Source organism: Symphalangus syndactylus, chromosome 7 (assembly GCF_028878055.3).
Source record: "Symphalangus syndactylus isolate Jambi chromosome 7, NHGRI_mSymSyn1-v2.1_pri, whole genome shotgun sequence".
NCBI lineage: Eukaryota > Metazoa > Chordata > Mammalia > Primates > Hylobatidae > Symphalangus > Symphalangus syndactylus.
Genome location: NC_072429.2, coordinates 93,512,673 through 93,539,458, shown reverse-complemented (window position 1 = coordinate 93,539,458; position 26,786 = coordinate 93,512,673). Strand labels below are relative to the sequence as shown.

The window sequence follows — 26,786 nt, the reverse complement described above, 5'->3', positions numbered from 1 at the left end:
CGGCCCATGTCAATATTTTTATGTACTTTTTATTGTAGTAGAAAAGCATAACGTAAAATTTACCATCTTAACCTTTTTTTTTTTTTTTCTGAGTCAGGGTCTCACTCTGTCACCCAGGCTAGAGTGCAGTGGTGCAATCATGGCTCACTGCAGCCTTGACCTCCCTGAGTTTAGGTGATCCTCTCACCTAGGTGGGACCACAGGTATGTGCTACCACGCTTGGCTGATTTTTGTATTTTTTGTAGAGACGGAGTTTCGCCATGTTTCCTAGGCTGATCTCAAACTCCTGGACTCAAGCGATCCGCCTGACTGGGCCTCCCAAAGTGCTGAGATTACAGGCCTGAGCCACTGTACCTGGCCTCTGAACCATTTTTAATTGTATGGTTCAGTAATATTAAGTATATTCGCATTGTTGTGAAACATATCTCCAGAACTTCTTCACCTTGCAAATCTGAAACTTTATGCCCATTAAACAACATAAACAACTCCCCTTTTCCTTCTCCCCAACCTCTGATGACCATCATTCTCCAAACATCAGTATTTTTTTTTTTTTAGGTGGAGTCTCGCTCTGTTGCCCAAGTTGGAGTGCAGTGGTGTGATCTTGGCTTACTGCAACCTCCACCTTCCAGGTTCAAGCAATTCTCCTGTCTCAGCCTCCCAAGTAGCTGGGACTACAGGCACCCACCACTGCACCCAGCTAATTTTTTTATTTTTTAATTATTATTTTTTTTGAGATGGAGTCTTGCTCTGTCACCAGGCTGGAGTGCAGTGGCGCGATCTTGGCTCACTGTAACCTCCACCTCCTGGGTTCAAGCAATTCTCGTAACTCAGCCACCCAAGTAGCTGGGATTACAGGGACGTGCCACCACACCCAGCTAATTTTTGTATTTTTAGTAGAGACAGGGTATCACCACGTTGGCTAGGATGGTCTCAACTTCCTGACCTCGTGATCCGTCTGTTTCTGCCTCCCAAAGTGCTGGGATTACAGGCGTGAGCCACCGCACCCAGCCCAAACATCAGTATTTTTAAGCTTCTCATATATTCCAATGTGCAGCCAAAGTTGATTTCTTGTGCTCAGAAAACTAAAGCAGGTAATTATATCCACAAAATGAGAATGGGTGGCTGTAAAATAACAGCACATTATAATTAGAAAGAATTAGCAAAAGATGCTGAAAATAAAATACATGTAATTTTTGGAAGAAAAAAATCAATAATGCTGTGAATATCAGACTAGACATGACCATGAAGGCAGTCCCTTCGGATACCTCACTTCCTAGCACTCATTCAGCCTCTTTCCTCCCACCTGTCCTCTTACCCTTTCTCTAACCCAATCCTAGACCCTGTGAATGTAGTTAAAAGAGCATCATAACAACAGTCTTCCGACCAAGAGCAACAAAGGAAGCTTCCAGGAGGCCAGCAGCTGCAGGTCACGGGGTTTCTGCGAATGTGCTCTTTCTAACTGCTGTAGCTCCTTGCTGCCTGAGGCTCTGCTGGATTCCAACTCCCAGCACGGGAGACTCACCTGCAACTTTCTTTGAGAGTACATGGGGAGGGGCCTTGGCAGGAGCAGTTCAGTAGACATCTCACCATACCATCATCTCTTTTCTCCCCAACCTCCACCTTAGATTTATAGGAATATAAAATCTGATTAAAATAGCAATTAGGACAGCTTTAAAGGGAAAAATAAGCTCAAGAAAACCACTTGCTGAGTGTGAATGAAAGGGGATCCTCCATCCCACCCACACCTGCCCTCTGTCTCTACCTGGCCCTAACAGTTACAGGCGGCAGAGGAAGACTCGCTCTATCCCAGGGGCAACTCAGCATTGGAATGAGACAGTGGGAACTGGCAAACACATGACTTGGTTCAGGCTCCTCCAAGCGGTTATGTTGGTAGGCTGAGAAAGGAAGAAGCGAGGAGCTGGCGTTTTGGAACCTCTCAGATCTCGGTTTGACTTCCTGGGCTGCTACTTGCTTACTTGTTTTGGGCCAGAAGGCCTTGGGTTTGAATCTCAGGTTGACCCTTGGACAAACATCTACAGGTGTGGAAGTGAGCACCACGCCTCTAGCTGGACAGGCTTCTGAAGCTGGCAGGCTACGTACTTTCTGCATACGGAGAAAGGGACGTCCTTTGAGACCCCCTTAACAAGGAAAGGTTTGGCTACTGATACACTGGGAGCGGATGGACTACAGGCTCCAGGTACCTCTGCCTGTAAGTTCCTTAGCATCTCTCCTATGGCACTCTACCTCCTGACAGCTTCCATGCCAGGTGTGATGCTGCTTCCTTCCTCATCAACACAGCCTCATTGCTCAGCGTATTGCTGCCTAAGCTGCCCCAATTCCATGCGGTTCCAATCTGCAGCATCAACAAATCCTGAGGGCTTGAGCTGGGGAAGGCATTGAAACAAACGGCTATAACATCCTTCCCTTCTTCTCCATACTGTCTTCAATATCTTGAAAGCTGGAGAACCATATACCCTTTCCTAAATGCCCAGGAAGAGAAGACATTGGAAAATGGAACTCCTGGGCCCAGTCTTGCTGGGGGCAAGTTTCTTTGAATCAGGAAAGTAGGTGAGGTAAAGGCCAACTCACTGTCCTCCCTCGCAGGAAGTCATGTCTGGTCATTACATTTTTCTGTGTCTTCCACCCCTACCACCTACCAGGTCTGTTTTACTGTGGTTTTTTTTTTTTTTCCTTATAATAAAGATAATTAAAAAAAAAAAAAACAGATTTGGCTCTAAGTAGACACCTGCTGCAAAGGGATGAGGAGATGGTATGGCCACAAGAGCTGGTCAGTGTCCTGAATGACCTTCCAGTTCCTGACTAATGGCCACCTTGCAGGGTGGTATGATGTTCCTGCTCTAACCTTGAGGACTGGCTGAGTGGCTTTCTGGAGTTCCCATAAAGACATTATTTGTTTTCCTCACTTTCATGAACTCCCTTATCTTGGTTCAGACTGCTATAATGAAAATACCATAGACTGGGTGGTTTATAAACAACAGAAACTTATTTCTCACAGTTCTGGAAGGTGGGAAGGCCAAGATCAAAGATCCCATGTCTGGGGAGGGCCTTTTTTTTTTTTTTTTGAGACAGGGGTCTTGCTATGTTGCCCAGGCTGGTCCTGAACTCCGGGCCTCAAGTAATCCTTCCACCTCGGCCTCCCAAAGCACTGGGTTTGCAGGTGTGAGCCACCACGTCTGGCCAAAGGGAACTTTCTTTTTTTTTTTTTTTTTGAGACGGAGTCTCACTCTGTCACCCAGGCTGGAGTGCAGTGGTGCGATCTTAGCTCACTGCAAGCTCCGCCTCCCAGGTTCAAGCGATTCTCCTGCCTCAGCCTCCCGAGTAGCTGGGACTAAAGGTGCCCGCCACCACACCCGGCTAATTTTTTGTATTTTTAGTAGAGACGGGGTTTCATTGTGTTAGCTAGGATGGTCTCGATCTCCTGACCTCGTGATCTGCCCGCCTCGGCCTCCCAAAGTGCTGGGATTACAGGCATGAGCCACCGCGCCCGGCCCAAAGGTCACTTTCTGATTCATAGTTGGGCATCTTCTCACTATGTCCTCACAGGGGAGAAGGCATGAGGGAGCTCTCTGGTGTCTCTTTCATTTTATTTTATTTTACTCTATTTTATTTTATTTTTTGAGACAGAATCTCACTCTGTCACCCAGGCTGGAGGTCCTATCATCTCCATTTTACAGATAAGGAAACAATACTGAGACACAGTGAAATTAAGTAGCTTGCTTAAGGTCACACAGCTAGGAAGTGGCAGAGCCAGGATTTGAACCCAGATAGTTTGCCTTCAGACATTTCAGTCCTAATCACATGGTAATTATTGAGGGTTTCTCTTAAGAAATGAGTATTTATTAATTTAGCTAGTTAGAGTCAGAGTCTTGTTCTGTCACCCAGACTGTAGTACAGTGAAACTATCATAGCTCACTGGAGCCTCGAACTCCTGGGCTCAAGCAATCCTCCCACCTTGGCCTCCCAAAGTGCTGAGATTACAGGTGTGAGGCACCATACCTGGCTAAGAATTGAATATTTATTTATTTTTGAAACAGTGTCTTGCTCTGTCGTCCAGGCTGCATGCAGTGGCATAATCATGGCTCACTGCAGCCTCGACTGCTGGCTTAAGCAAGCCTCCCACCTCAGTCTCCCGAGTAGCTGAGACTACAGGAATGCACCACCATGCCCGGATGACTTTTTTTTTTTTTTTTTAAGTTTCAGTAGAGACAAGGTCTTGCTATGTTGCCCAGGCTGGTCCTAAACTCCTGAACTCACACAGTCCTGCCAGCTTGTCCTCCCAAAGTGCTGAGATTATAGGATAACTGAATTTTTAGATTGTACTTAATTTTATGATCAAAAACTCATTTTCCTTTAGGGTGGTCTTTGATCTATTTTAAAGATCACATTGTGGCTGGGTGTGGTGGCTCATGCCTGTAATCCCAGCACTTTGGGAGGTTGAGGTGGGCAGATCACTTGAGTTCAGGAGTTAGAGACCAGCCTGATCAACATGGCGAAACCCCATATCTACTAAAAATACAAAAATTAGCCTGGTGTGGTGGTGCACGCCTGTAATCCCAGCTACTTGGCAGGCTGAAGCAGGAGAATTGCTTGAACCTGGGAGGCAGAGGTTGCAGTGAGCCAAGATCGAGCCACTGCAATCCAGCCTGTGCAACGGAGCGAGACTCAGTCTCAAGAAAGAAAAAAAATCATGTTGTATCTATTCTTTGCTCTCTAAATCTGCCTTGCTACTCCATGGACCAAAACACTTAAAGAATAACCTGGTTGGACTTTTCAGAAAGTAGCTTTCTAGGAGAGCTTTCTCTCTGACACTATCAGAATCTTTGTTTTTCTGATTTAGCATTTGTTAAATAACTACAGTTTGATAGGTAAAGGAAGCAAGATGGAGGTAACACTGCCAGAAAATTTTAAAATGCAGCTAGTCGATTTCCAGCTACCAACTACATCATTCTTCAATTTGCAGGTGAGTCAGAATTTTTTTTGAGACGGAGTTTTTTTTTTCCGCTCTTGTTGCCCAGGCTGGAGTGCAATGGCGCAATCTGGGCTCACTGCAACCTCTGCCTCCAGAGTTCAAGTGATTCTCCTGCCTCAGCCTCCCGAGTAGCTGGGATTACAGGCGCAAGCCACCACACGCTGCTAATTTTTCCATTTTTAGTAGAGACAGGGGTTTCACCATGTTGGCCAGGCTGGTCTCGAACTCCTGACCTCAGGTGATCCACCCGCCTCAGCCTCCCAAAGTGCTGGGATTGTAGGCATAAGCCACCGCGCCAGGCCCAGAATTTTTAAAATATATGTGAAATATACATAAAAGAGTCTAGAAATACAAGGTGTCATTCTGTCATCTCCATGGTGAGAAACCTGAAAATAGAGGCATTCCCACTGGCCCAATCCTGACACCGCAGCAGGAACCTCCAAGCTCGTCATTGCCAATGAGTGGGGCTCAAGAAGTAACCCAAGATGGAAGAAGCCCAATGATCCATCTGGAGTCACTCCGGTGGTTCTGAGCAGAGGCTGGGCAGAGGCACTGTTACACCAAACCACTTACAGCAGGAAGTTAGGCAACAATATTGTTTGGGAGTATCAGCTTCATTCTATGAATTCTATTAGCTACACCTTGACATTCATTCCTTTGGAGTCAAGGCCATCTTTACTCTAGCACTGGGGTTTCCAAGAACTCAACTGAGAGCTAAGTACACTCCAAAATTTCCTCTTGCCTCTGGGCAGCATCACTGAAGGCCCAACTGTGTGGTCAACATTTACCCTGCAGGTGTGTTCATTTCTGCTGTGATAATTTTGGATTCCAATTATGCTTATAGCTTTTGAGGCTTATTTACTCACACAGAATAGTTTTTCAGATCATAGATGCAAACTCTTCAAGGGAAGGGCTTTCTGAATTATCTTTGTACTCCCAGGACTTGGCAGAGAAGCCAGCACAGAATTTAACAAAGTTGTGCTGGCTCATGCCTGTAACCCTAGCACTCTGAGAGGCCGTGGTGGGAGGATGGCTTGAGGCCAGGAGTTCGAGACAAAGGTGTGCTGCATGAAAGAATCGTAGCCAGTCTTCCTGTGTGATGCCGAGGGAACATTTTGGTGAGTTTCCCTTTTTCTAGAAATATGTTCCCATAGGTGAGAAGAAAAGGTATATACAATTTACAATCCTGCTTTTTAAAAAAGTTAATATGATATAGGCATTTCCCTGTGTTACCATAAATTCTTCCCAAGCATTTTTGGTATGTGCTTGATTAATATTCTATTGTATGAATATGCCATACTTTTCTAAGCCAGTCCCCTGGTGTTCAGCATTTTGATTATTTTCTGTTATTTTTAATTTTTTTTTAGAGATGGGAACATGTCACCCAGGCGGGAGTGCAATGGCAAGATCATGGCTCACTATAACCTTGAACTCCTAGATTCGAAAGATTCTCCTGCCTCAGCCTCCTGAGCCACTGGGATTACAGTTGTGAGCCACCATGCCTGGCTATTTTCTGTTATTAACTATTATAAACAGAATTGTGACTAGCTTTTTTATTTGCATTTTGGCTTAGTTTCTTAGGATTCCCTGACCTGGAATTTCTGGGTTAAATGATATTAGTAACTTTTTGCTAATTTGATAGTTGAAAACACATCATTTTATATTTTTTCTTCTTTTTTTTTTTTTTTTTTTTTGAGACAGAGTCTTGCTCTGTCACCAGGCTGGAGTGCAGTGGTGCGATCTCGGCTCACTGCAACCTCTACCTCCCACGTTCAAGCGATTCCCCTGCCTCAGCCTCCCGAGTAGCTGGGACTACAGGTGTGCACCACCACACCTGGCTAATTTTTTGTATTTTAGTAGAGATGGGGTTTCACCATGTTAGCCAGGATGGTCTTGATCTCCTCACCTTGTGATCCGTCTGCCTCAGCCTCCCAAAGTGCTGGGATTACAGGCGTCAGCCACTGCACCCAGCCCATCTTAAGGTTTTAATCTGTATTTATTTTCTTGCTAATGGTGCCAAACAGTTTTCTTTATCTTTGTTTACTAGTTGTATTTCCTCCTTTTTAAACTGTCTGTTCATGTCCTTTGTCGATTTCCTGGTAGGGTCTTAGCATTTTTCTTATCAATTCACATGAGTTTTTTTTCCATTGTAAAGATCCTAAGCCTCATTATATTTACTGAAAACAATTTACCTCTTTCTGTGTTCTGGGTTTTTTTATAATGTTTGGTTATTGATATCGATATATTCTAATTTTTCATAACTTAGTGTTTTCCCTTGTGCTTTGTTTCCAACTTTAAAATTATTTTATTTAGAGACAGGGTCTTGCTCTGTGAACCAGGCTGGAGTGCAGTGGCATGATCATAGTTCACTGCAGCCTTGAACTCCCAGGCTCACCTGATCCTCCCGCCCCAGCCTCTTGAGTAACTGGGATTACAGACACGCACCACCGGGCCCAGCTAATTTCCCTTCCAAATCCAATATTGTCCAGCTGCTGACCTTATGACTTTGCAAGCTGCTCTCTCTAAAGTAATCAATGACCTTCTGCTACTTTTCAAATCCAGTGGCACCACTTGACCCTTGGAGGCATGTGAAAGGGCAAGAGCATCTCTCTTCTTGCTCTCCTAGGTGGACCCTATTGGTTTTCTCCCTAGAATCATCTGTCCTTTGTCATTGGTTTCTCTTTCTCAGTTTCCTTTGCCAGATCCTCCTCATCCTCTTATTTCCAAAGGTTCCAGGTGCTCCAGGGCTCATTCTCCATTAATACTTATTCCCTAGGTGATTCATCTCATCTAGTCCTCTGTTTTTAAATGGCAACTTGATCCTGATGCCTGTCCAATTTCTATTGCCAGTCTCCACCTCTCATCTGAACTCCAGACTCCAACTTCTTCTGCAACATCTCCACTTGGCTATCTAACAGGTGTCCCAAACTTAACATGGTCAAAATCGTGATTTGCTCTCTCAGATTCATCCTCCCCACCTGAGCAAATGGCATCCTGACCTTAGAGATTCTTATTCTGAAAGGCTTGCAGTCATCTTTGACTCCTCCTTCTGTCCCACCCTAAGTCAATCTATCAGCAAATCTTATCAAATATATCCAGAACCCAGTCACTTCTCCCCACTTGCATCAACATGACTCCATGATTTCGCTCTCTCTCCCCTGGGCCACTGCAGTAGAATCCCAACTGGTTTACCTGCTTTTACTCTTGCCCTTGGTACCATCTGCTGCCCACATCGTAGATTTTTAAAAGTAAAGCAGATCATGACATCACACCCCTGTGCAGAACCTTTCAGGAAAGTCTCTACCATCTTCTCTAAGTCTCCTCATGATCCCACCCCACCTCTCTGACTTGGTCTCGTCCCTTGCTCACTCAGCTCCAAGCACCTTGGTTGTGTGATTCGTAAAAGACACCAAGCATGCTCCTGCCTCAGGGAGCTTGCACCTGTTCTTCCCTCTGGCTGGAATGCTCTTCCACAGATGCCCACATGGCTTGCTGCCCCCTGCGTGCCAGGTTTTACCTAAATGACATTTCATAATAAAGGCCTTCCCTTACTCTGCGTTGATTTTCTTCCTAGCACTTATCACCCCTGACATATGGATACATGTTTGTTTATTGCCTGTCTCCACTGACTAGAATATTGTGGTAAGCAGTCTCAAAGTGGTTCCCCATGATCTGAACTTCCTGGTATTCATGCCCTTATGTAATCCCCTCTCCTTCAGCGTGGCCTGGACTTATTGGCAGTAATTCAAAATAAATAAAATATGGTAAAAGTAATGGGATGTCACTTCTGAGAATGTTTTACAAGAAGACTGACTTCTCTCTGTCCCTTTCCACCCACAACTCCCAGCCCAATAGAGATGTCCATGTTGCAATGAGCTGACATCTCTGGCCAGTAGCCAGCAGGGACCTGGGGCCTGCCAACTACCATGTGAGTGAGCTGGGGTTGAAGGCTGAATCCTCCCCTGGTTGGCCTTAAGATGACTGTAGCCCCAGCTGACATTTTTTTTTTTTTTTTTGAGACAGCGTCTCACTGTGTCGCAAAGGCTAGCATACAATGGTGCAGTCTTGGCTCACTGCAACCTCTGTCTCACAGGTTCGAGCGATTCTCCTGCCTCAGCCCCCCAAGTAGCTGGGATTACAGGCACCTGCCACCACGCCTGGCTAATTTTTTATATTTTTAGTAGAGACAGGATTTTGCCATGTTGGCTAGGCTGGTCTCGAGCTTCTGACCTCAAGTGATCCACCCACCTCGGCCTCCCAAAGTGTTGGGATTACAGACGTGAGCCACTGCACCCAGCCCCAGCTGACATTTTGATAGCAGCCTTATGAGAGAACCGAAGCCAGAGGCACCCAACTAAGCCCTGCCCAGTTTCCTGACTCATAGAAACTGTAAAATAATAAATACTTGTTGTTTTAAGCCTCTGAGTTTCAGGATAACGCAACAATAGATGACTAAAGGATCTCTGTCATTATCTCTGGCACCTAGAAAAAAACCTGGCACACAGTAAGTACTCAGAAATATTTTGGAATGAATAAATGAATTTCAGGACTTTTTCTAGGAAGATGGTCAGTCTTGCTGTGGATGATGTGTGCAAATGTGAGTCCTCGAACTGCTTCAGCCACTCCATGGCCATTTGTGAGGTCAGCCTGAATGCAAGGCCAACACAGAGGGGCATATCCAAGAAAACAGCGAAGTTGCAAAGCCAGAGCCCCAACAAACACATCTGCCCTACCTGTAAATTGTTTTGGCTACTTGATCAAAGTTTAAGCTAGTTTGGTCTCAGCTTTCAAGAACTTGTAACTAAAAGCATCCTAATGATTACACTTTTCATGGCATCATTCCCTTTTTCTCACTCTCTGCATGTTCCTTTTTTTCTTTCTTCTGCCTACCCCCTTATGGTAGAGATTACAATGGTCTATCCAGTTTCCATTCCTTTCATTCCTTACCAAGGGAACCTGATTTAGTTGGTGCAGTGAGGGGCCTAGCTAAGAACTGCATTTCCAGCCTCCCTTGAAAATAGTTCTAAGTTTTGGCCAATGTAAGCAGAAGTTATATAGTGAGTCTCCTGGAAAGACTTCCTTAAAAGCAGCCCCACTTGGCTGGCAGACACCTTTTTCCTTTGGCCTCTTCCGCTTTCCCACTGCCTGAAATAGGATGGTGGGACCTAAAATGACCATTTTGTGAAACTAAAGCAAATTTGAAGATAGGCCACACACACTAAGTATGGTGGAAGAAAAAGAGAGCCTGAATGTCTAATGAAGCCAAGAGTCTAACCCTGAAAGCCTCACTGCTGAACTCTGTGATGAGAAGAAACCAATCTTAATCTTATTCATTGCCTTTCTGTTATTTATTTATTTATTCAGAGACAAGGTCTCACTCTGTCACCCAGGCTAGAGTGCAGTGGCACAGTCACAGCTCACCGTAGCTTCAAACTTCCGGGCTCAAGCAATTCTCCCACCTCAGCCTCCCAAGTAGCTGGGACCACAGGTGCGTGCTACCACACCTGGCTAATTTTTTGACTTTGTGTAGAGATGGAGTTTCACCATGTAGCTCAGGCTGGTCTCGAACTCTTGAGCTCAAGTGATCCTCCTGCCTCAGCCTCCCAAAGTGGTGGGGTTACAGGCATGAGCCACCATGCCTGGCCGTCCTTCCTGTTACATGTATAATAGTTTAACATCAACCTGACTGATATAAGCCTTACATGTGAAGTCCCCAGGGTCTGTCCCTGTTTTCTCTTTCCCCCGCATGCTCTCCCCAGGTGATCTCATCTGCTCCTGTAATTTAAGAATGATCTCCTTTATAAGGACTTCCAGACCGATGCCTGTACCTCATGAGTATCTCCCAAGCTCCAGACTCAGAGTCTTGAGTGACTCCTATATGTCCCAAACTAGATGACACTTAAAAGCATACATACTAGGGAGCGAAGCATGGGTTACAGATTATGGAGCCAGCTGGCTATAGTTTCTGATCCTGACTCACTTTCTGAGTAACCATGGGTGAGCAAACTATTTCTGAGCTTTGTTTTCTTATCTCTGAAATGATCATAAAAATATTACTTCATAGTGTTTTTACGACAAAAATATCTGTAAAACAGTGCTGGCATATAACCAGTGCTAAATACATTGAGTTCTCTCCTCCCCCATCACCTGTCCTCATCCCTGTCCGTATTCCCAGTCTCCTGACTTCTCACCTTCAGGTAAATGACTTTACAAACTACCTAGTCTTCCACACTAGACATCTTGGAATCTTCTTCAACTTCTGTCATTTGCCATCATTCCTTCATGGCCAACCGACTAAATTCTGTTGAGTTTTTATCCCAGAACCGTGACCTTGCTTTCCTATCTCCATTGCAACTCCTGGCTTAAACTCTTATTAGCCCTTGTCTGGCTTATCCCTATGGCCAACCACAGCCTCTTCACAACTTAATCTCCCACCCTTCTACCAAGGTTGTACCCTTAAACATAAAAACAGGATCATGTCTCAGCATAGCTTACTGACCTTTCCTGACTTGTGTGGACTTCAGAATAAAACCCAAATTCCAGAAGCAGTCACCCAAGGCTGCCCATCAAGGCCCTGACACCCTCCACCCTGTCCCAGTCTCTTCTTCCTCATTCCCCGGGGACTCGCCATTCTCCAGACAGATCAGGCCCTTTCCTGACTGTCTTTGCAGCTGTTGGAATGTGTGTATACTGCCCCTGGTCCTTTAATTATATCATCACCTACAATATGTATATGGCCCAGTAATTGTTTCAAAGTTTAATTTGTTTTTCTCCCTGCAGTTCCCCTTTTTCCTGTCCCCATTCTAAAAGGATCTGTTCTCAGCCTCAGGGCCGACTGGGCAGGGTGACCACAGAGTTGACTGCAGACTCTTCCCTTCCTGGCTCATATTTCCCAAGCCCTAAGCTCACTGAGCTGAACAGAGCTTGGGGTGAGGGTCTCTGATGGAAATAGTGCTAGAGGGAGGGATTTCCCTCATACCAAGAAGAGATGCTGGGCCTGCGAAGAGGAAAGTGACATCTCTGGCGCCATCAGTGGCAGGGACCTGTACCATGCTTTCTGGATGTATCAGGCACTGGGTGGAAATTCCCATGGTCCATCAGGGAGATGGAGTGTGATATAGTTTGGATATTTGTCCCCTCCAAATCTCATGTTAAAATGTGACCCCCACCAATGTTGGAAGTGGGGCTTCGTGGGAGATATTTGGTCACAGGGGCAGATGATTCATGAATGGCTCGGTGCCATCCCCTTGGTGATGAGTGAGTTCTCATGCTATTAGTGCACATGAAATTTGGTTGTTTAAAGGAAGCTGGCACCTCCTTCTCGCTCTCTTGCTCCCTCTCTTGCCATGTAACATGCCTGTTCCCCCTTTGCCTTCTGCCATGAGCAAAAGCATCCTGAGCCCTCACCAGAAGCAGATGTTGGTGTCATGCTTCTTATACAGCCTGCAGAACTGCGAGCCATATAAACCTCTTTTATTTATAAATTACCCAGTCTCAGGTATTCCTCTTTTTTCTTTTTTTTTTTTTTTTTTTTGAGACAGGGTCTCTCTCTGTTGCCCAGGTTGGAGTGCAGTGGAATCATCATAGCTCACAGCAGCCTCAACCTCTTGGTCTCAAAGTATCCTCCTGCCTCAACCTCTCAAGTAGCTGGGACTACAGGCATGTGCCACCATGCCCAGCTAATTTTTAAATTTTTTTGTAGAGATGGGGTCTCCCTATGTTGCCCAGGTCGGTCTCAAACTCCTAGGCTCAAGGGGTCCTCCCACCTCAGCCTCCCAAAGTGCTGGGATTACAGGCGTGAGCCACCATGCCCTGCCCAGGTATTTCTTCATAGCAATTTAAAAAGACTAATACAGGGTCCTACTGCCAGGGTTCCTATGTCACAGAAACAGCAGCACCAGGGACTGAAGGGCCCTTCAGGCTAACTAAGGCAACAGCATTTTAGCACAGCCTTGGGTGCAAGGGGAATCCCCAGGAAGGACTAAGATGACTTCCCCACAGCCCTAACAGGATGAGGGCTGAATGTGAAAATGAAGTTGAATGATAAGATAATGAAATGGGGTATTTATTGACCGGCTGAGCTTGTGCACTGAGCTTCTGAACTGCTTGAGAAGCAGGCCTCCACCTGTCTTCCCCAGCTACTGCCCTGTTCTCCCTAAATGCCCTCTGCTCTCTGGCTCTTGCCTTTCAGCCCCAGATTTCTGGCTCCCTAGACCTGCTGTCATGGGTATTTGCCAACCTTCACAATTTCCCACCTGGTTCTTTGGACTTTTGAGTTTCCTGAAGTTGGCTCTGCAGGCAGCTTGGGATTTGGAATCCTCTTTTACCTAGTTGAATGTTTGGCTATGGCCCTTGTTCCAACCTGTCTCCAGCTGAGCCAGCTTCTGGCCCTCAAGGGTAGAAGAAAGAAGGGACTCAAGCACAGAAAGCTTTTTACTCTTTGCTTCCTGACATAACTGTATTCATCCTTCAAGTCCCTGTTCATATGTTATCTCCTGGGATCATTCCCTGACCTCCTTAGGTAGGGTTCCTTTTCTGGGTTTCCATAGCATTTTGTTTATACATCTGTCCCCTCACAGTGCATTCTTTGTATGTTTATATGGTGGTCTTTCCACCTTGACTATGAGCACCTTGGGGGCAGGACCCCTGCTTCATTCACTTAGCACAATGTCAGCTACAGAGTAAGCCCTCAAAACTGCTTGTTAAATGCCATTTTTATTGCAGTCTCCACACTGCCATGTACTCTTCTTTTTCTAGCCTTCTTTTTCTCTGTATCAATAAGACATGCCTTTGGCTGCAGGTAATAGAAAGCCTGACTGCAGTGATTTAATAGTTAGCGATTTTTTTTCTCACATGAAAAGGAGTTTGGGCCAGGTGTAGTGGCTCACGCCTGTCTGTAATCCCAGCACTTTGGGAGGCCGAGGCAGGTGGATCAGTTGAGGTCAGGAGTTCCAGATCAGCCTGGCCAACTTGGTGAAACCCCGTCTCTACTAAAAATACAAAAATTAGATGGGTGTGACGGCGGGTGCCTGTAATCCCAGCTACTCAGGAGGCTGAGGCAGGAGAATCACTTGAACCCAGGAAGCAGAGGTTGCAGTGAGCTGAGATCATGCCACTGCACTCCAGTCTGGGCAACACAGCGAGACTCCATCTCCAAACAAAAAAAAAAGAAAAAAAGGAGTTTGGAGGCCAGGTGCAGTGGCTAATGCCATAATAGCACTTTGGGAGGCCAAGGTGGGAGGATCACTTGAGTCCAGGAGTTGGAGGCTGCAGTGAGCTATGGTTGCACCACTGTATTCAAGCCTGGGAAACAGAGTGAGACATTGTCTCAAAAAAAAAAAAGAAGTCTGGGCTAGGCATGGTGGCTCATGCCTGTAATCCCAGCACTTTGGGAGGTCAAGGCAGGCGAATTACTTGAGGCCAGGAGTCTGAGACTAGCCTGGCCAACATGGCAAAACCCCATCTCTACTAAAAATACAAAAGTTAGTCAGGCTTGGTGGCACATGCCTGTAATCCCAGCTACTTGGGAGGCTGAGGCACGAGAATTGCTTGAACCCAGAAGGCAGAGGTTACAGTGAGCCAAGATTTAGCCACTGCATTCTAGCCTTGGCTATAGAGCAAGACTCTGTCTCAAAAAAAAAAAAAGCAGTCTGGAGGTAAGAAACCCAGGACCATCAGAGACCTAGCCTCCTCCTGTCTTTCTATCCCGTCCATTTTAATGTGCAGAACCTAAGGTGGCTGCTGTGCCTCTGAGCATTGTGTACCTGTTCTGGGCAGGAAGAAGTAGAAAGGGTGAAGAGCCAACTCTGTCCCTTTTCATCAGGAAAGCACAGTTGTCCTAGAAGACTTCTGCTGACATCTTATTGGCCAGAACTATGTCACATGGCCACCCCTAGCTGGAAGGGAAGCTAGGAAGGGGGAAGGCAAAGGACAAAGTGGAGAAGTGTGGGTATGAATGAGAAAATTCTTGGGCCTCACTCCAGACCTACTGAATCAGAAATGCTGGAGACGGGCCCTGGCAATCTGTGATACAACAAGCCCTCCAGGGGATTTTGATGCAGCTGACACTGGAGAATCATAGCAAAATACGAAGGCCAGTATTATGGTAGGAAAAAATCCTGGACTAGAATTCAAATCAATTTCTTGGTACAAGTTTTGTTATGGCTAGCCAAGAGACCTTAGTTTTCTGTCTATAAAATGGGAGTAATAATGGTTGCTCTAGGCTGGGTACAGTGGCTCATGCCTGTAATCCCAGCACTTTGGGAGGCTGAGGCGGGTGGATCACGAGGTCAGAAGTTGGAGACCAGCCTGGCCAATATGGTGAAACCCCATCTCTACTAAAAACTACAAAAAAATTAGCCAGGTGTAGTGGTACGCGCCTATAGTCTTAGCTACCCGGGAGGCTGAGGCAAGAAAATCGCTGGAACCCGGGAGGCGGAGGTTGCAGCGAGCCGAGATGGTGGCACTGCACTCCGGCCTGGGTGACAGAGCGAGACTCCATCTCAAAAGAAAAAAAAACAACAACAATAATGGTTGCTCTGACTTCATTCTCTGAATTGTTGTGAGGACCAATTTAAACAATGCAGATGAAAACATGTTGAAACTATAAGTCATTAGACAATTGTACTGATTTAAAATGGTAAAAGTTCTTATTGAATGAATGAAAGGTTGGATGGTACTAAGGAAGGAGGAGAAGTTTTGTATGAGGTAGGCCTGGAGTTCAAAGACAAAAATGAAATGTGAGAAAGTGTAGTGGTGAATTTTATGTGTCAGTGGAGAACACTGATGAATAAGAGAAAAAATTTTCTAGTTGGGACCGAGTGGTTTATTTTGCTTCTCTGTATTGTTGGTCAAAATTCCAAAAGAATGATAGTCTCTTGACACTGTTTCTGTGTTCAGAGATGATTGCATATAATTAATAAAAGGCCAAAAATGTCTATGTACTGGCCTTTTAGAGTTTTGGTCTCTCACAAGATGTTTTCTTGGGTAATAATTATAGAGCAATCTTGCAATAGCCTTGTCACAGTTTATGTAGCTGACGTGTTGGGCAGAGTGCAAATGCCTGGGAAAAGCAAAGCTACCCGTAAAAGGTATGAAGGGTTTGTTCGAAAAGTTACAACAGTCAGGGACAAAAATAGAAATTGAAACCACAGACGTTCAGAATACACTGTTATCAAAAACAAATGTTTGCAGCAGCTCCAGTGGTTGCTGCTACAGGTGGTTTCCATGAGAGGAAAGAGGACATAGACATACATGGTTTCAAAACAAACATTTTGGAGGATAATGAAATGGAGCATTTAACAGAAAGGTTGGTAAGAAGATGTGAAACAAATGAAAGGGATTTAGCGTTCTGCCATTTGGAATAAAAATACTGAGATGTCGTTGTCTGTGCACCAAGCAAGGCATCCATCCTTTATTGTATTAAAACTGTTCACTTGATTCCTTGTTCATTAGTTCCACAACAGCCACCCATATAACAGACATGGAGCAGTTTCCACCGGATGAACTTAGACAAGTCATCAGCTGCTAATGAGGCACCAGGGAAGTCCCAGTCATATCTACATTTGCCTTCAGATAACCTTTACGGGTTTGGAAATTGCCATGATGAAAATAGCAGAGTCGTACTGAGGCTGGGAGTTTGACCTGTCTATTCAGGTGAAAACCACAATGTCAAGAAGGAAATGTTGGCAGCTGTGTGAAAGCACCAAAAACCAATGAGTTGCGCGTCTTCAATGGATGAATTATACAGCATGTGAATTTTATCTCTATAAAGCTGCTACCAAAAAAAAGAAGGAAGTGTTTTTAAGGCAAAGATCTGGTGACACAGAGGCTATGCAGTAGCTAAGAGACTTTGTTTGTATATGTCTCGGTTAAGTTTGTCTGCACAAAATGTGAAGCCAAGGTTTACTCATTGATCGATCTGTTTAACATCTGGACTCGGACATGCAAGTGCTGTGATAAGAGAGTTTGTAGAAGTAAAACCACATGCTCCTTGGTGCTGGGGACAGAGAATATAATCTGCATATGAAAAGCTGATGAAATTAAACATCCGAAACTGGTGGGAACCCAAAGCCAAGGTCAGTTCATACAAATAGGCCAGGCCAGGCATGGTGGCTCATGCCTATAATCCCAGCACTTTGGGAGGGCAAGGCAAGAGGATCACTTGAGCCCAGGAATTCAAGACCAGCCTGAACAACATAGTGAGATCTCATCTCTACAAAAAATAAAAAAAATAAAAATAACAGCCCGGCATGGTGGTATGCACCTGTAGTCCCAACTATTCAGGAGGCTGAGGTGGGAGGATCACTTGAGCCCAGGAGGTAGAGGCTGCAGTGAGCCATGAATGTGCCATTGCACTCCAGCCTAGGAAACAGAGCAAGACTCTGTCTCTAAAAAAAAAAACAAAACAAAAAACAACAACAAAAAAATTGGCCAGTGCTAAGTCAGGGATTCAAAATATTCAACCACCTTTGGAACTGACTTCCTGAGGGTGTTTTAGTTGTCAATTAGGCAAATGGAGTCTTATCTGTTTGTCCTCTTCCCCTTCCAAGAACCCACTGACCTCCTTCCTCCTCTTCCAGCCTTGAGTACCTAGCATGTAGGTAGCCAGGACAGCTGTAATTTGATATGTGAATGCGTTTCCTCCTTTACATCTTGGGAGATTGTTATGGTTACTGCTGCTCTCAAAGACAGGAATTGAAATGCAGCTTGGTTGGACTGGAGAGTCTCGGAGTGAGGATTCCTGAGGTCAAGTGCCAGCCCCATCACTCACAGGTTATGTGACCTGAGTAAGTCATTGGATACCTCTTGATCCCATCCCTTCTCAGGTACTCAGGCTTTGCTACCGCAATCACCCCCTCTCTCCGGCAGCCAGTTTCAGCTTCTCTGCCATATCATTCTTACCAGCAATACCAGTAGTTGTAATTCCTCCCATAGTAAAAGCCCAAAGTAGAGACAAAACCTCCCTGTCTTTCCATTCACATCTAGTTCCACTTTGATCCTTTGCTTTCCTTTACAACAAAATTTCTAAGAATTGCTTAGTGTTATGGGCTAAATTGTGTGCCTCACAAATTCATATGTTGAAGCCCTAATCCTTAGCACTTCAGAATGTCACTATACATGGCTGGGCACGGTGGCTCACACCTGTAATCCCAGTACTTCGGGAGGCTGAAGCTGTCAGATCACCTGAGGTCAGGAGTTTGAGGCCAGCCTGGTCAATACGGTAAAATCTTGTCTCTACATGGTGGCGTGTGCCTGTAATCCCAGGTGCTCAGGAGACTGAGGCAGGAGAATTGTTTGAACCCAGGAGGCAGAGGCTGCAGTGAGCTGAGATCATGCCACTGCACTCTAGCCTGAGCGACAGAGCAAGACTCCATCTCAAAAAAAAAAAAAAAAAAAAAAAAGAATGTGACTATACATGGAGATAGGGCTTTGAAACAGGTGATCAAGAGGTCATTAGGGTGGCCCCTAATCCAGTATGACTAGTGTCCTTACGAGAAGAGGAGATTAGGATGCAGACAACACAGGCAGAGCATGTGGGCACACAGGGAGAAGACAGCCATCCACAAGCCAAGGAGAGAGGCCTCAGCAGAAACCAGCCCTGACAACACCTTGATTTTGGACTTCCAGCCTCCAGAACTATCAAGAAAATACCTTTCTGTTCTGTAAACTGCCCAATCTGCAGTTCTTAGTTATGGCAGCTCCAGAAGTAAATACATTTAGACCTTCTATGTCTGCTTCCTCACCTCCAGTCTCTCTTTCTTGTGATTTTCCTCCCTCTTTTTAACCTACTCCAGTCAGGACTCCATGGCCACCAACCACTCCTCGCGAACTGCCTGTGCCGAAGTCACCACTGACCACCATCTGTCGTGCTGGACCCCTGCTAACTCCAGTAGGGCTGGCACCATGTCAGAGAGGCCAAAGAAGAGACCTGGAGACAACGAACGAGACATAGGGCTTATTGGGTGGATTTACAAACAGGGATGGTCCAATGCGGTGAGCTGGACAGGAGCACCACCACCATTTGTAAAAAGCATGCAGTTTGTATGGCATTTTCACTTAGCAACCTCCACCCAGCAACCTTCATTTAACCCCAGACAAACAGCCTCTTTCCCCTGTACAACCCTCATTCCAAGAGGTGGCCTGGGGGTTCAGATGTCCTTCATGAATAATGAGTGAATTTCTGGGTTGGCCACTTCCACATTCCTCAGCTCCTAACTCCAAACACACATCTTCTTAGACTACAAGGTCATTCTCAGGGTATGTGTAAGTGAAGTTATTGCTATCAGTACATCTGCTATACACCATCTTGCTGCATCTAGAAGCCACCTCACTGTTCTCATTCTATCTGGCTTCTCTGCAGGTGGTCACACTTTCCTTCCAAAGACAGTTTCAGTACTTGGATCAGGCCACCACGCTGTCTCATTTTTCAGTCACCCCATTGGCTGTCCCTTCTCACTCTTTTTGGCTGGATATCCCTTATCTTCTTTCTTCTAAATGTCAGAGCCCTGGGCCCAGCTTTCAGCCTTTTCCTCCGTCCATAATCTCTCCCTAGCTCCTTCCATCCAGTTCTATGGCTAAAAATATTAAAGCTGATAAGTTGCACATTTACATCACCACTCCCACCTCCTCTTTGAGCTCCAGACCCAAATATTCAATTGCCCTGGAACTTCCACCTGGATATAAAAAGCATTTCAAGCTCAGTGTGTGTCCCTCATCCTTTCTTTGTTTCTCCCCATTTTTTATTTTTATTTTTTATTTTTTGAGATGGAATCTCACTTTGTCATCCAGGCTGGAATGTAGTGGCATGATCTTAGCTCACTGCAACCCCCGCCTCCCAGGTTCAAGTGATTCTCCTGCCTCAGCCTCCCATGTAGCTGGGATTACAGGTGCGTGCCACCCTGCCCGGGTAATTTTTGTATTTTTTAGTAGAGACGGGGTTTCACCACATTGGCCAGGCTGGTCTCGAACTCCTGGCCTCAAGTGATCTGCCCACCTCAGCCTAACAAAGTGCTGTGATTACAGGCATGAGCCACTGCGCCCGGCCCCCATTCCCTTTAATAGCATCATTGTTCACCGTGGGAGATCAGAGCCCCAAGCACCATCCTTGATTCTCTTTCTCTCACATTTCACATCAGTCCACTAAGCAGCCTTATTGTCTCTATCTTCAAAATAAACCTTTATCTCAGTCATTTACCTCCCCCTCCACTGCTGCCATCCTGGTCCTAACCCCACCCTCCAACCTCTGAATCACTGCATCTTATTTCCCTGCCTTCCATCTTACCCACTACGAGTGTTTTCTACACAGTAGCCAGAGGGATTCTTTTGAAATTATTGAATCCTTTCATTTCCCATCACATTTTGAATGAAATCTAGACTTTTCATTCTGGTTTGCATGTTCCCTCCTGACCCAGACCCTGCCCACCTCTCTGATCTGGTCTCCTTCTCCAGTCTCTTTCCCTCACTGTACTCTGGCCACACTGCTGGTCCTCTAAGCACCCCTGTGGTGTGGTGGGACCTTCACACTCACTGTTCCTTCTGCTGCTAGTCACTGATTAGAGCTTCACAGAGCTTGCTTGCCCCTTTCATCACGCAGGGCTTGACTCAGAATTCACCTTCTGGAGAGGCCTTCCTTGACCCCCCAGCTCATATAGCACTTGCCCAAACGCTGGAGAACCCAGCACACTCAGGTTACTCTTATGACCTTTTAATAAGCTCTTACTATAGTGCCAAGCATTGTATTAAATGCTTACATGCATTATCTCATTAACCTCGGAACCACTGAAAGAGGCATTCTAATCATCCCCATTTTATGCATCAGGAAATGGAGGCTAAGAGAGGTCAAGCCTAGAGTCATTCAGCTTGCACTAAGGTCTGATTCTAGAATTAGGGCTCTTAACCATTAGATTCAGCTGATTCAGCTGCTTCTCACTTTAAATTCTGTTCTGAGTTATGGATTATATGGCTTCCAGGAGTTTAATTTACAGGATAGATTGGTTTCTATTGCACTTGTGTTTGAGCAGGTAAAGTAACTCAGGTATATCAGTGTGTTCTATGGCTTTTCCAAACTATGGCTTTAAACATTCACATAATACAAAATGCAGGTTAGGTAGGCACAAATTCAAGCATAGGTCAAGACCACCTCTGTGGTTTCTACTTATAGACTTATTAAAGAAGATGAAGATATTTTGCTGTTGATTTTATGGTTTGAGGGGGCTTAAGTTCTCAGAAGTTATTAAAGCTTTTAAGCATTTTTCCTCTTATTTTCTTTTAAAATCCTATTTCCTTTTAATCTATTTGGGGTTCAAAAAAGGGAAACAGATAAATAAATAACATCCTATTTCCACATGGTGATTAGAGACAAAATACTTCAAATGAGAAGCACTATAGTTTGAACGTGTTCCCCAAAGTTCATGTGTTAGAAACTAAATCCCCAATGCAACAGTGTTGAGAGGTGGACCTTTAAGAGGTGATTAGGTCATGAGGGCTCTGCCTCATAAATGGATTAATGCTGTTATCCCAGGAGTGGGTTAGTTATCACAGGAGTGGATGCCTGATAAAAAGGATGAGTTTGACCCCCTTCCTCTCATGTGTGTGCACATGCTTTCTTGCCTTTCTGTGGGTCTGTCGACCTTGGATTTGCCAGACTCCACAACTGTAAGAAATAAATCTCTGTTCTTTATGAGTTACCCATTCTCAGGTATTCTGTTACAGCAACACAAAATGAACTAGGACAAGAAGGGTCTATGTGCTGGTAAGAACACACACTTACCAAAGACCTACATGTGCCAGGCACCTTTCTGCCTTTATTGTGTCTCTGAGCTGGTATTATTGTCCCTCTTTTACAGGTGAGGAAACTGAGGCACTTAGAAGATAAGCAACTGTCCCCATTCCAGAGCAGGAACTCCATAATTATCTGTTCTTTCCTTCCTTACCAGACAGCACAGAGTGTATTTATCTCCAGCATGCAACAGAATTGATTACCTGAGGCCCATTCTGTGAGACCTATTCTCAGGGCTCTACAATTTAGTTCCACGTTATAATAATAAACACAAAAAGTGACTTCTCAGAGATCTGTGGGCCTTTCTGGAAGTGTTGGAAAAACCAAGAAGACAGCAAAGGAATTCAAAGTTCTACAGCTCTTCAGCTTGTAAAACTATGGGTCTGGTCAGGTTACCATCAGATACCAGATGATGCCAAATCCTCAGTTACACTGTGTAGCCTGAGAACAGCACTGCTATTAAGCACAGTAAGGACTCTTCTACCTTGGGCCTTTGCACTTGCTCTTCCTGCTCCTGGACCACTCTTCTATGCCCTTTGGTTCTCAATGCTCAAATGCCACCTCCTCAGAGAGGCCCTCCTGACCACACTACCTCCCCACCAACTTCTCTCTAACCCTTTACCCAGCTTATCTTTCTTCACAGCACCCACTAAATTATATATTTGTTTATTGTATCTCCTCTACTAGATGGAAGGTTCTTGAGGGCCAAGACTTTATCTGTTTTGTTCACTGCTATATCCCTGGTGCCTGGCATAGAGTAAGTGCTCATTAAATAATTGTTGAATAGGCCAGGTGTGGTGACTCATGCCTGTAATCCCAGCACTTTGGGAGGCTGAGGCAGGCGGATCATGAGGTCAAGAGATCAAGACCATCCTGGCCAACATGGTGAAACCTTGTCTCTACTAAAAATACAAAAATTAGCTGGGCGTGGTGGCACACGCCTGTAGTCCCAGCTACTCGGGAGGCTGAGGCAGGAGAATCTCTTGAACCTGGGGGGCGGAGGTTGTAGTGAGTGGAGATCACGCCACTGCACTCCAGCCTGGTGACAGAGCGAGACTCTATCTCAAAAAAAAAAAAAAAAAAAATTCATCTTGCAAAATGTAATGGATATTTAAGAGAAATAAATGCCTGCTCCTATCAAAGAGGAATAAAGCAGGAAAAGAGGCCCCGAAAGGATACTATAGAAATAAAAAACCTTGCCTTGGATGATCAAAACGTTTAGGCCTGGCTTTGCCAAAGCCATGAGAAACATGGACATTTAAAAGCACAAATTTATTTTGCAAAATGAAATGGATATTTAAGGTAGTTCATTCATGCAAAAAGAAAAAAAAAGAATCCAATAAACAAGCTTTCCTTAAATGGGTAGATTACTTAGGCAGTGTGTGGCTTATGTAAGTAGTAACCATATCGTCTGCATCCTTTTGAAAAGAGCAGAAAGGCGCTTGTACTCAAGCTGTCATCCTAACAAAGCAATTCATGGTTACAGACTCACCTCGGGTTGCCTCTGGCATATGTGGACTGTTGGGCAGTGCCCAGAAGTAGCAGTGTGAGTGAAGAAGTTGCTTTGGCAGTGGGAGTTACAAAAGCCGTTTGCTCACACACTTCAACTAATCTCTGACAACCACCCCAAGAACGAGTCACATCTGCCCCACACAGTGCGCCTCTTCAAGCTTCACGGCTCCTTGGAGCTAGGGTGGTGTATGAAGGGCCATTCTGTATCATGTCTCTAGACCATATCTAGTAAGGGATGACCTTGCTTTCTGCTCAAAGGTTTGTTTTTTTTTTGAGATGGAGTTTCCCTCTTGTCGCCCAGGCTGGAGTGCAATGGTGCGATCTCGGCTCATGCAACATCTGCCTCCCCAGTTCAAGCGATTCTCCTGCCTCAGCTTGCCGAGTAGCTGGGATTACAGGCATGCACCACCACGCCTGGCTAATTTTGTATTTTTAGTAGAGATGGGGTTTCTCCATGTTGGTCAGGCTGGTCTCAAACTCCCGACCTCAGGTGATTCGCTCGCCTCAGCCTCCCAAAGTGCTGGGATTACAGGCGTAAGCCACCGTGCCCAGCCTCTGCTCTAAGTTTTAATATAAATAATTGGGTTATCTGTACATTCAGCCAGAAACTAAGAAGCCTTGAAAGGACTTTCCAGAAACTAGAGAAAATACTCTAGGCCTGAAGCGATCATTAGTTACAATCCAGCGCAGGCTACTCCAGCTCTTGGGGACTCCCCCCTAGCACTGGTTACTGAATGAAGAGGGCCCACCTCCTTTTTCCTTTCTGCTGCCTCAGCCAGCACACAGACCCTTTTTAAGGATTTTATTTCTAATTACCATGTGGAAATAGGGTTAAACAAACAGACAAACATACAAAAGTCACAAAGGTTGCAGGGTCTTGAAAAGCTATTACAGCCCTGGAATAATTCTTGACTCCTTTCTGAGATGGTAACTGGCAGCCCAGTTAAACGTCTGTTTTCTGTTTTTATTTCAGAAAGCAGAAATCACAGAATCTCTTCCTTCTTTGTTCCAGGATTTCTGGAGACCCAGACAGACCCTTTCGTCCCTTAAGACAACAGATGTCACTGGAACGCTAAGTGATTGTTTATCTAAAATGCAATTTTAAAAAATTCTTGTCTTTCCCAGTCACTTGGCAACATGCTGTGTCCATGGTAGAAGCCCAGCAGATCCTAACTGTTGATGGGTAGATAGAAAATGACCTAAGTGGACTTCACTTTGCCATTCTCCTCAGTACAGACTGAACAACTTGTTGCCTTGTGTTCTGAGGCTGCCCCAAGTAGCCATCCTACAGGTTGGTAGCAAACAACATTCTTTAGCAGCCTCGATGCAACTGGCAGGGTTATGGCCACAGCCTGCTTTCATAAGCAGGAGGCAGAGGCATTAGTTGCATTGTATCTGTTTGTTGGTGTGAATGTGGTCCTGCACTGCGAGTTTTCCAAACAAAACTTGAGGTTGAATCCCTTTTGTTAGGGTAGATAAGGGAGTGTATTGAGCTCCATGGAAAACAGACAGGAGGACTCTGACAGATGGGGAAAGGGTCACCCCCACAGCAGGGGGTCAGCCTGGAAGCGGGTACTATAGCAACACGCTAAGAATTATTCTGTGAATTAAAGGATGGTTGGATTCACTGGATCTGCCCAGGCAGGCAACCTGGCTGAGTCTTTGTCAGTGAACAGATGAAAACGTTGCTTGCATTTGTGTAATTTGACAGTTTGGTTGTATCCAGACAGCTCTACGCTATGGAGATGACATTACTCCTGAGTTTCACTGCAAGCATTTATGTAAACCAGTGGCACACCAGGGAGGGAGGCAGCAGGAGTGATCCACCCCAGGTACAGGCAGTACACAGTAAATTTGTGTGTCTGCAAAGAATTTTAAAATAAAATTGACTACAAGTCAGTTTGCTTTTTATAATTATGCTCCAACAGTTCCAAACAATGTCGTGGTAAAGTACTCCTCCCTCCTAGGGACAGACTTCACCTATGCTGCCCCGAGGCACTCCCTCCTTGGTGCACCACTGGGATAAACAAGCACCAGGTGGGAAGATTATAAATCAGCAAGAGAGTAAACAGAAAGCAAGTGACTCCTGAGATAAGATGTTTTCATCACAAACACTATTTGATAGAGTTTAGAGTCATTGACCTGTGATGGGCATTTCTGTAAGCTTTGCGTTTTGGTTATTGCTGCTTTAAAAACTACCCCAACGGCCGGGCGCGGTGGCTCACGCTTGTAATCCCAGCACTTTGGGAGGCCGAGGCGGGCGGATCACGAGGTCAGGAGATCGAGACCACGGTGAAACCCCGTCTCTACTAAAAATACAAAAAAAAAAAAAAATTAGCCGGGCGTGGTGGCGGGCGCCTGTAGTCCCAGCTACTCGGAGAGGCTGAGGCAGGAGAATGGCGTGAACCCGGGAGGCGGAGCTTGCAGTGAGCCGAGACTGCGCCACTGCACTCCAGCCTGGGCGACAGAGCGAGACTCTGCCTCAAAAAAAAAAAAAAAACAAAAAAAAAAAAAACAAAAAAACAAAACAAAACAAAAACTACCCCAACATTAGTGCCTTAAAACAATGATCATTTATTTGTTCACAATGCCGTCATTTTGGCAGTGCTCCGTGGGGATGGCTTATCTCTGCTCTGTTCCCTATGGTGTCTGCTGGAGCTGGAACTTCCTAAGGGCTTTTCCACTCATGTGTCTGGTAGCTCAGCTGGGATGAGCTGAAGAGCTAGAGCTGGCCAGGCATCTCTTTCTTTTCACATAGCCTCTCCCTGTGGCTAGCAGGGTGATCTCTCCTTATGGGTGCCTGGCATTTTCCAGAGTACAAAGCAGAAGCTGTGGGGTTTGCTTAATGCTTTTGCTTAATGCCGAGGCTTGGAAGTCCTAGAACATTCTTTCTGCAACATTCTATTGGTCAATCACAGAGTCAGCCCAGATTCAAAGGGAAGAAAAATACACCCACTTCATGATGGCGATACTGTTGTGGTCATCTTTGGAAAAATGATTTACTTCATATTGAATTTTTCTATCATAACAAAATGATGATTTCACATGTTGCTTTAACCATGATCAACCTTATCAAACTGGAAAAAGGTAGGCCTTCTTTTTAAAAATTAGCCCCTTGTAATTGTCATCATACCTTGGTTCTGAATGTGGAGATGGCCTCTTCTAGGGAGAAACAAGAGATCATGGGGCTCCTACCATAGCATTTGGGAGAAAATATTAGAACAAGCCTGATTTGCAAAAACCTAAAATCCAAAGCATGTTCAAGTCTGTGAGACTATATAGATCACAGTTTTAGCTCTTTCTCCCAAGATAAGGTCCAATGACCATCATATTTTGATCATTACTCCTTGGTGTCTGACAATTCCCTGCACTGCAATTTACATCCTTTAAAACCAGTATTGTTGGAAATGGACTGACTACATTGTGAGGGTCAGAATGTGAGTGTCTTTCAGATACTGTAATGTGTGATAGGCAACCCTCGAGGGTTGCTATACAGTTCATCCC

The 26,786-nt window shown here is 45.2% G+C and overlaps 2 protein-coding genes and 1 long non-coding RNA gene across 3 annotated transcripts in view; 1 reads left to right on the top strand and 2 right to left on the bottom strand.

The window, feature by feature from the left end:
* The window catches only part of NDUFAF6 (NADH:ubiquinone oxidoreductase complex assembly factor 6), a 185,057-nt gene that overhangs the window by 102,648 nt on the left and 55,623 nt on the right, over positions 1 to 26,786 (bottom strand). The gene's annotated exons all lie outside the window — the stretch shown is intronic.
* The window catches only part of LOC134737236 (uncharacterized), a 10,932-nt gene continuing 859 nt past the window's right edge, over positions 16,714 to 26,786 (bottom strand). The window contains exons 2-3 of the long non-coding RNA XR_010121928.1: positions 18,736 to 18,920; positions 16,714 to 16,763 (exon numbers count right to left, since the gene is read on the bottom strand). This is a non-coding gene — a long non-coding RNA (uncharacterized lncRNA). The remainder of the gene's footprint in view (positions 16,764 to 18,735; positions 18,921 to 26,786) is intronic.
* Positions 26,276 to 26,786, top strand: part of TP53INP1 (tumor protein p53 inducible nuclear protein 1) — a 25,074-nt gene continuing 24,563 nt past the window's right edge. The window contains exon 1 of the mRNA XM_055286825.2: positions 26,276 to 26,369. The gene's annotated coding sequence lies outside the window, so the exon portion shown is untranslated. The remainder of the gene's footprint in view (positions 26,370 to 26,786) is intronic.